Below are 9,224 nucleotides of genomic sequence, written 5' to 3' on the forward strand. Positions count from 1 at the left end.
GTCAAAGAGATAGTGTCCCGTAAATCCTCGAAGAGTGTGCATCTTTTTCTTGAGGTAAGGATTCCTGGGAAGGAATTTTTACACTAACGCCTTATACGTTGTCACGTTCTGCGAGTCACCGTGACACATGTTGTATGGATTGTGACACACATACGACTGTTGTCTAGACCCCGCGTTTGTTTGATATGGGGTAACGTTATTTTTCGGGGCATTATCATGTGCAGAAGCCCGATGTCATAGTATGATATATAAGCCACTCTTTCCCACACGGGCGAGGAGATCACGTATAACATCTTTTTGATATTCGCGCAGTGTGCACTTGAGTGATTATCGGTGTTGACTGGTCAGCTAAGCAGGGAAGAAATATGATGAGTTACGGAACTACTTTTCATGAATCAAGTTCAATAACAGCAATTTTTCCGTTTCATTGATGAATAGAACGTGCTGTACTCACACATTCCAAGATTTATAAAAGAAAATATAAAAGTTACGGAATATGAATACTCTTTTTATTACATATTATTTGGCACTAAAATTGCGTTATAAATAGAGAATGTCACTCACGTGTCATCAACAGAAGTTGATAACGTTACAAAGATATTACCTTTTTACCTTTATCAACAAGTGTTAATGTGATTGATATCAGATAAACACGAAGGTGAGATTCTATTTTATCATCCAAAATCATTCTTCATTAGTTTCATTATATCTGTAGAATTAACATCCCTGAACACAGTACTGCCATTAGATTTGCAGCAATGTCATAGTATTGTGACGTCATCAATTTCATGACGTCATAACATTGTCTGGGCTTTATACAAAACCTACTGTCAATAGAGACTACAACACGAGGTCTCATTACATACGAATTATACTAAACGAGTGTCCTTCCTATGGTCACGAGTTTCGTGTTGTTCTTATGTAATGAGACCTCGTGTGGTATTTTATTTATTGCCCACGTTTCACATGCATTAATATGACAAAATAGCGTATTTTTGTATTTTTATGGTTTCTAACCGAAACCGGTTTCAGAAAGACGTTGCGTTACTGTTCTACACTTTTGCATGACGTCCCTGTAATGACGTCTCCACGTCTGATCCCTTGGTAACCGACGTTGCGATAGCCTCGAACAGTCTCCTACAGTAAACTACCCCGTTCCTGGGTTTGCAGTTGCTTTAGTCCTCTAACATAATCGTAGAAGCATTACGTATATGTTTTTCAATGTCTCAGTTCAATTCACATTCAATGCATATAAGTTATAGAATGAATGAATTCACGTGTTTGTTATGAATGGAAACGAAGTTCAGTTACAACGTGACGTAATTGAGAGGTTGTCGGTTATCCGATCAAATCGTTAGAATCTCAGGTCAAGTCGATACGACACAAGTCAACGCGACACGACACGGGTCAACGCGACACGACACTTGTGTGACGTACGAGATTAGTATGCAACTACCCGTATGTTGACCACGTGGGTAATGAAAAAACAATATCCCTATGAGATATCATCTGATTTCATACAAGCAATATCTCATGTGGAACGCAGTTTTGGATGATAAATAATGGTCTTTGTGTATCAGGGCTGCGTCAGTCACCCACGGACAACAGAAGCTACTTTTGTTGTTCTTCAATAGCCGACGTTTTATTGGAGGTGTGTATAGGTGAAACAATAACCCTGAAACAATCAGGTGTACAATATATAGTTGCTTCAGTAACCAATCACTGTGTACAAAATGCCTTCCATTTGAGATACAGTATATGGTGCAAGTATACATGTGTATAAACAATACTTAAACCTACCAGGTGTGTGGGTCTAGGTTTATTTCACACCTGGGGACGCTGTTGTCTCTGTATGAAATGCTTGTCTGTAGAGAAAATAATAATAATGTGTACAGACATGCTAATAACGAACGTATATAAAGAATCCCAGCAATGATACAGTATTCAAGCATACAAATTTGACTGTAGATGAGCAAGACATAGAACAATGCAAAAGTATGATCTCATTCATTCATTCATTCATTCATTCACTCATTCATTCATGCTCATTTGCATTCACCCATTTATGATTACGAAGCTATACTTGTGTTCATCCGTTTATCAAATGGTTGACCTGCCTTTTATTAATCATATTATCAATATTACATTAGAATGAATGCAGAGTGTTTAGTGGCCCATTTACACCAATAAAAACATCAAATTCACAGTACTATGCATTTGAGAGTAGCAAACACTTATACAACTACTACATATGTCCAAATATGATATTGCGTGAACACAAAGTAAATAAAATAGCCATATTTCTTGCGATCCAAGGACTTTATCCAAAGATATGTACCAGAGAACCAACATGGCATATCAACAACACTGACGATTGAATGTGGAGTGACCACAAACATTGTAATACACAAAGGTGTAAACCTTAGCTGACTGCCCAATCTGGCTATTAAGACAAAAGGAATTAAGTGGGAAAGGTCTTGTGTTATTGTGTTGTGTGGTGAACATGCGATAAGCATGCTCAGTGAACTGGCTGTGAGTTAAAGGGAGACTGGGTAATAGGATAAGTAATATGACTGAAACTATGCAATTACTTTCCAAGTGTAGCAGAGCGTGGAGTCATACCACAGCTGACATCCTTAACTTGTCAGCTTGCTGACGGGGTTAATTTAACCTCCTTGGGCATGTGGACAAGGCGGCCGACTTCGGATCGGAAGGTCCGTCGTTCGAATCCCAGCACGGGACTCGGAAATTTTGTGGCGCTACACAAGCATTTATTTACATCAATTCTAATCATTGCACAACAAGTTAAAGTATACAAAATGTGTTACTGACACATTTGCAAAATCAATAACCTTATAAAAACCCAAGAAAACCATCGTCTGCATATTGTTTGTAAACAAACATGGCCGCCATTAGACTAACCCCGCTCCCAAAAAATGTCTCATCCAGACCCTCTCTGACAAATCATTTCCGAGTATAAACATGTTCAATCGATAAGCAGATATGTTTTAATTAATGAGAAACAACATCAGACCGTAAATAAATTGTTGTCAAACTCTTGTAACTCTACCAATCACTCATCCCCTGCCTCAGACTGCCAACCATGACGTCACAATTTTTGTCACAAGACGTAAATCTTTCTGTAGGTACATTGTTCTCAGGTCCAGTTTATGGTGGTATATTCCACTTCAAAATCTCGAATGACTTATCTGTCAGCTGACCTCCTGCTCCAAAGAGGTGTATTCTTCCCACTGACACTGACAGGTTTTTGGCAAAGTGTGTTTTAACACGACACCGTCACCTGTCATTAGACGACACACGTCAGTTATGAATGAACGATGTTCCAGCGCATGTAATATATTTACATCAAATAACGTTACAGCTGTTACTTATAAACTTCAATGATATAGCATTAAAAGATCATATACATCACATCGGCAATATTTCAACCATATCGAGAACATGGAACTCTGAAGTGGAATATATGTATATCATTAAAAACACTGTCGAAGGAGAAGTAAAACAAATAGAATATCACAATTAGAATTAAAACTAGCGCCGAAAGTCAAAACTAATATCACTATCTGGACAATCGAATGTAAAAACTGGCTACAGATTGCCAACAACTGAAGGTAGATCACCATACCACTGGGACTTTCAGTACATTGCTTCCTGCATGGACCCTGGCTGGATTTACACCATCCCTTCAGGTATTAGTAATTTAGATACATCTAGCCAAATCTCAAAACTGCACATATACTACGATTAAAAACAGTGGACTTGGAATGTTTTCTGACTTACGTACCCTCTCAGGAGGACAATAGGTTTTCGGTACTTTAACCCCCTTCGATGACACAGCCACTAACAATCTTAGTTACTTATTCAAACTTCCAGTCATCTATCCACAATTCCCATAACAAATCTAATTCTTTTAAAAATGGAATAATTAAATGAGAACTGTTACTGTTAAAAAGATCCTGATATGCCTGACTGTGATTCTTTCATCACAAGGGATGCAAAACGGAGGACCTTCACCTTTCAATAGATATTTCTGAGTATATCTTGTGTGGCCAGTACGACATCGTCGCATGATGACCTCTTCAAATCTGGACTGGTAACCCAGGTAGGTATGTATCAGCAATGCAAGGTTTTATATTTGTACCTACTTTGGAGTCCCACTTCTTCTGCATCAGATCACGGATATAAGATGGTAGTTTCATAAGATGGTAGTTTCACAATCAGTGTAAGGAATAAGAAGTGGTGTCGCAGATTTGTTGAGTGCTGCCTTGTCAGCAAGATTGGCTATCGTATTCCCAGAAATGCCGATGTAGCTAGATAACCAACAAAAGACGATGTCGTATCGGCCAGCAGTATGATCATTATACAATTAAACAATCTCTAGTAAAAGTGGATGCTTACATCAAAAGTGTTTAAAGGCCTGAAGCTAAGAACGTGAGTCTGAATAGATTATATTTTGATTATGTTTAGGGTGTCTTTGAACATATTTTTGGGCTGTTAATGTGGCATTCACTTCCGCTGTAAAAATAGAGCTGTTATCGGGCATGCGGGACGATATTGTTCTGGATCCAATGACAGTGGCACATGCTACAGCGCCACCATCCGTAGATCCATCTGTAAATAAGGATTAATATGTATTACATCTATAGTACGTAATTGACTAAATTCCTGTTTATATTGCAGTTCATTAGATTCTGATTTTTTAAATGTGGTCAATGTTAAGTCCACTTGGGGCCTAACCATATTCGTAACTACTCGTGTCATTCCGGCATTTCTTCACGGAAAGAGACGAGTAGTTACGAATGGGCCTAACCAATTTCCGGGGAGGAGAGGAAAGAAGACGGAAAGAGCTATTATATCAGGGAGCCTATATAGAGAGGGGAGTGGAAACTCCTCGAAAAACCGCTGAACGTATGTCTCGCTTTGTCACGTGACCAGTGGAGACAATATGGCGGCAGCTTAGTATTAAAGATTGAGCTCGGTTCATTTTCAACAGCTGATTACATTCGCTGAGTGTTGTGACAACTCGGATCCTACACGTAGAACATAAGTCACCTGTTCTGTTACTTCAGTTCTAGTCACATATTTGTAATTAGTGTCAGTATAAGAAAGTATGTTTGTAGTAAAGTTTCAAGTCGGCATCTTGTAACTCTCTGGCTTCAGTTATCGGTACACAGCGAAGACAGACTGAGTTTCGTCAATAAAAGCTTCTTTCACACATTCCTTTATGTTTTAGCAGGAAATTATACCTTTAGTTGAAAGGTATCTGCAAGCAATAGTGATAGTTTTGTGACTTAAAAACATGTTGGGGTTTAATTGGGGTGTGTGAAAAATGTGGCAGATCGCCGATCTGATCTGATGCGCCATTGAAATACTACACGCCGTTGTTTGAAGTGTGTCTAGATATTGCTCAACACCGTCTTTCACATACACCTTTAATTTTTATGAGGGGAATTTACCATCAGGCGAAAGGTGTTTGCTGGTAATAGTGATAGTTTCATAATCTAAAATAAATTGTTAGGACGTACTTGAGGTGTGTGAAATATGTGCCATCTCGCCGACCTGATCCGATCCGCCATTGAAATATTGCACGGCGTTGTTTGAGTGCTTTTGTTTCAGCTTCAAAACCTTCATTCACATACACCTTTAATTTCCATTAGGGGAACATACCATCTAGTGAAAGGTGTTTGGAAGTAATAGTGCTAATTTTATAATTTTAAAAAAATCGGTAGGGTGTTTTTGAGGTGTTGAAAAATGTGCCATCTCGCGGATCTGTTCTGATCCGCCATTGAAATAGTATAACTTTGAGTGTTTCTAGTTATTGCTCCAAAACCTCTTTCACATGCACCTTAAATATTTATGAGGGGAATATACAATGACCCGAAAGGTGTTTGCAGGTAATATTTATAATTTGATAATCTAAACATATTGTTAGGATTTATTTGAGGTGTGTGAAAAACGTGTAATCTCGCTGATCTGTTCTGATCCGCCATTGAAATACTACACAGCATTTTTTGAGTGTTTCTAGTTATTGCTCAAAAAACTTCTTTCACACACACCTTTAATTTCTGTTAGGGAAAAAAGTACCATCTGGTGAGAGGTGTTTGGAAGTAATAGTGATGATTTTATGAATTAAAAAAATAATTGGTAGGGTGTATACATTCACAAGTATTTCATGTGTGTGAAAAATATGACATATCGTTGATCTGATCTGATCACTCATTACTACAAGCCAATGTTTGAATGTGTTTAGTCGTCCTAAAATTCATTTCTTTCAAATACACTTCTAAGTATTGAGGGGAATATTCTATCTGGTGAAAGTGTGAGGTATGACATATCTGATCTGTTCTAATCTGCCATGGATGCCTTTGATGCTTGAATGTTTTAGTTCTGAAACTATTGTTGATATTTGACAAAACTGCAAAGGACTTTTTAACGCTTTGTGATGGTTTTAAACTTTCTGTTTTTTTAGGGGGGAGTGACTGTGTCAGTTGACATTCTGTCAGTATCCATGCAATTGCGCACATGCAGGAAGACATCTGGTCATCTTCATTAACTGCCCTCTTAAAAAAAATAATTTCGACTTTGCCACGACCGTCCATTTGTCCATTATAGACTGAGTGTCTGTAAGAATGAGAGTGACTGAATCTACAACTCATTAACATGTGCTTAACTTTCCAAACTGTATTCCTGAAGGAAAAAGAAATAAAAATGTGTTCCTCCCTCGTCACATTTTTTCTATCAAAAATTAAAAATCAAAGTCTTACTCGTCACTTTTGAAAAGAATGTGCCTGAGAAACATATTTTTATGCAGCCTAAGCATTCCACACAAACAGAAAACCACTGAAACATAATGAGACATTTTAATTGTGTAACAGGTCATTTCAAATACATATAATATCATAATAACCTTTAGTTTGCCATTTGGCCATCAGGGCTTGCTGCCACTTGCAGTCTTTAAAGTCTGCATACCCATTTTGTTGAAATCAAACCAATAAAAACAAAATAGTCTTCATTGTAGAGAGTTTCACAGTCCCTACAAAATCCATTAGTGAAGTGTATGGAGCACAGAGAAGTTTACATTAGTTATAGACTGCTGACATTCCTATGCGGCACTGAATATATAATACTATGAGGTGAAACTGGAAGTTATCCTAACATGAGGGATCAAGGATAATTCCTGAACATTAATACAAATTATGGGCACGATGCTAGTTGAAAAGAAATGAGATCTAATTGACAGAAGATCACATGGGCCTGCAGATAACTGAAACTGTTGGCCTGATACATTAACAACCGACGCTGGGCCTCTGGGCTGGCGATCGTTTCGAACGCTGTATCAAAATTGTCACATAAACAGAGAGTCTTTGAACATTAATCCACACATGCATCATTCGGCGACAGGCAGTGTAACCAGCTTGTTGTGACAACATTCAGGGGAGCCTACTCCAATTTACCGAGTATTACTCCGGGAGATGCTGATAGTTTCCGACAGTAAACTGGTTGAAATACTGTTAAGCGCAGCCGATTTGCGCTGAGAACAAACCAAGTCGACGTGTGCAGTGGAGCATGACGAGGCACACGTTAATTAGTACAAATGGTAAGGAAAGCTAGCGAGTGACCAATCCCTGTTATAGAGTATCCCTGATTATATCCAGCTCAATGCCGGCAGCAGAAATACGCGATTTCATTCTTAAATCAAGATGCGGAACAAGAAAAGGTTTCTTATTGTATATAAATCCTCATAGAGAAGATTGAAGACACGGTTATATGAAGAGTTTAACTCACTGGAATACAGTTTTGTTATGTACTGGATCAGAGACCATATAATATAATCTATTATATGGTCTCTGACTGGATCTATTTACCTTTATGCTAAAATGTGCGACAAACAAAATACTGCCTCGTGGAACAGCCCTATACTGATTGTAATGATCAGACAGGGTAGAACCCACGTAAACTTGGAATTGTCTGTTGGTTATAAATTCAGGCATGTAAATCTCTTAAAATGCCATATTTCCAGGTTGTGTCATGGGAGTTTTCAAGATAAAAAAGATGGACACAGCATGTTGTCTATTAATAAGAAGGTTTTTAATAAATGATTCCAAACGCACTGTGTGATCGCCATGAAAAAATTCCCTGATGTCCAAATATCATCAAAATATATAAGATCGTCTCTAAACAGGATTGTGGTAGGTGCTTCAGGAGTTGGTAATGTATGTTATCAGCCCCTGTAGCTGTGTCATGAGCTTGATCAAGAGCAGTATGAATTTCATGAGGAGACCAACTTTCATTATGATCTTCCCCATTATCTGACTTGATGTGACGCCGTATGGATGACGTCAAAGTGCTTTAACGTTATGACGTCAAAATGTTAATATCGCATCAGACCTTGCTTGACAAAAGTGAAAACTAGTAAATTGTTTGAACTCAGACTTTGCGGGCGTTTTTGCATCGCGTTTTTTTTCAACTTTATAGGTCGAATTGGCAATTTTATGATTTGCTTCGGTAAGTGCATACCGAAAGGTATCAGAATCTACAAAGTTGTGTTTTACGTTGCATGTGACCTTTAAACTTCACACATGTGCATGTTCGTCGTGACATTGTCTTGTGAATCTATCTCCGGCTGATATGTGTTATGTTCATTTCAAGATAGTGTATGGCAGTCACTTCATCGAGCACCATAACATTTCAATATATATTCTTCAGAGAAAGTAGGGGATAATGAACTTTCAGTTTGGATAGGAAGTGTAAACGGTAACAATCGTTTCAAGGACAGACATCTTGTGAACACACCACCCAAACCTAAACACAACGCATGACATGCACCCGCACAATGCAGTAGCCCCATACAGTCTTTCAAAAGTGACTACATTCCAAATGACTATGGTTGTAAGAAAGTGCAAATGGTGATGCACTGTCAGAACATTCAATAATATCATATCAACATTGATTTACTCCGATAAATCTCCTTAATATTTTTATTCGTAACTACAAAAAGTGAAATTCCCTACTTCTTTTAATAGTATATACTAGTATATACTATTGTGGACAAAATAACATTGATTTTAAATTTAAAGTTAGACACAGTCTTAGTGAACAGAACCTGTGAACAAATTTGAGATGATTGTATAATTACTGACGGAAAAAGAAACAAATGAAGACACAACTCGGACAGGGAATCAAGATACACCAGTTCACATCAA

Source organism: Haliotis asinina, chromosome 3 (genome assembly GCF_037392515.1).
Source record: "Haliotis asinina isolate JCU_RB_2024 chromosome 3, JCU_Hal_asi_v2, whole genome shotgun sequence".
In the NCBI taxonomy this organism is placed as follows: Eukaryota; Metazoa; Mollusca; class Gastropoda; order Lepetellida; family Haliotidae; genus Haliotis; species Haliotis asinina.